Source organism: Terrapene carolina, unplaced genomic scaffold (genome assembly GCF_002925995.2).
Source record: "Terrapene carolina triunguis isolate 2854851 unplaced genomic scaffold, T_m_triunguis-2.0 Scaffold27792, whole genome shotgun sequence".
NCBI lineage: Eukaryota > Metazoa > Chordata > Testudines > Emydidae > Terrapene > Terrapene triunguis.
Window position 1 is genome coordinate 25,307 of NW_020692143.1, and position 1,911 is coordinate 27,217.

Below are 1,911 nucleotides of genomic sequence, written 5' to 3' on the forward strand. Positions count from 1 at the left end.
AAGGTGATTACATCAAATCCAAAACTCCAAAAGGTACTGTTTAGAGTACTCATATTCAGATTGTTCTCATCATAACTAAATCTAAACATTAGTTGACCTTCCCCCCTTAGTATATACAAGTATCTCCATTACTCTTCCAAATCTTTTGGTTTTAGATGTTTCCATGTCACATTTTTGCCATCTTCCCATCATATCTCAAATTTTATCTCAAAAGGTTTCTATTCACATCTGGTTTTGTTTGGTCCTGTTTTTCCCATCCTGTCCCATGAGTCCTCAAATGTATTATCCTCTTTGAACCATACCTCCATCCTAGAGGTACTCCCATATGTATATCCACATACCCCTAAATTTCCCCAAATATTCAAAAAAACATAAAGGCCAAAAACTATATTTTCACCCTTCAGGATGCCATTGATTGTTCCATTTCCCCTGAATTACGAGGATCCTTAATACTGAAGCCATGGCCATTATTCCGTTGGAATAATGTCTGATGTTTCCAGACGTATTATTGTAAATACTTACACTAACATCTTTTCTTTGCTTCAGCTCCAGTATTTATTTTGCTTCCTAAAATAGAATGCACACAACACAATCTTTCTGCTAAACAAAGAATGCAAAGCCCTTGCATAAGCAGTAAGCCAATTACAAAAATTGTAGCACCATATGCACCCTTCAAATCCAAGGTCTGGACCGGATAATCTCTGGTGCAATTGGGCATTCCTTCTGCTCTGTAAAATAAGCTAAAAGAAAACAACATTATTTAATCTTCAGGCCATAACTTTAATTGTGATGTGTGGACCCACTTTCCCTTTCCCCCTGTTAATCTGCACTAAAGTGGGTGAAACTTTATTCATAATGGAAAATGGTCTGTAAACTCCAGGACATGATTTTTCAATATTAATTTCAAATACCATGGCGGTGAGTCCAATGTTAAGCATCATATTGATTAAAAAAAAATCATGAACTAAACACCAAGACTCACAAGAGCAATACCCTAGTCTCAATTTTTTCAGCAGGCCAAATGAACCCTTCAATAACCAGGTTATCACTGTTGAGCTAAATCAAGTTTACCACAGAGTAGTCCATTAACACGCCTATCGCTCATGTGACTGCAAACATAAACCAGCGCCTACCTTGTATCTAGATTCAAGGACTGTGAAGCATGCCAGCTCTGGTTGGACTACAGTGGAGATATTCATAAAATATGTGCTCAACAGAATTTTCAAAAGACCTCAGGAAGCCAGATGGTCCCTATTTAATAAGGACATCTGACAAGAGCAACGTGAACTTACTCGGTATCATTGAGATACTGTACACTCGAACACAGGGTGCAAGATAAACTGTTAGATTCTATGAGCAGAGCAAAGAGACTGCAGAGGAAATAAACAGCACATTATTTGAAGAACTTGCCACACACAAACTAGTCATGAACAAAGTGTCTTATTACTGTGCTGATAATGCAAACATGAATTAAGGAAAGTGACAATCAGTGTACCTTGCCTGCAAATTGCCCAGCCCATGATGTGCACAATCAGTAGCGTAGCTAGCGGGGTGCAGGGGAAGCAGCTGCTCTGTGTGCCGGAGGAGTGGGGGGGCGCGGCATGTGGCCTGCAGGACAGCCCGGCAGCCGCGGCAGGAGGAGCGAGGGGGGGCGGCGGGCATGGCCGGAGGAGCAGGGACGGGCATGGCTGGAGGAGCGCGGGAGGGCGGGCGCGGCATGCAGCCGGCAGCCGCAGCCGGAGGAGCGAGGGGGGGTGCAGGCTGGTGGCCCGCAGCGCAGCCGGCAGCCATGGTGGGGCAGCAGGTGCAGCTGGAGGAGCGGGGGGGGCGCAGCATGGTGGTCGGCAGCCGTGGCCGGATGAGCGAGGGGGGGGCCACGGGGGTGGCATGGCAGGGCCGGAGGAGCTATGG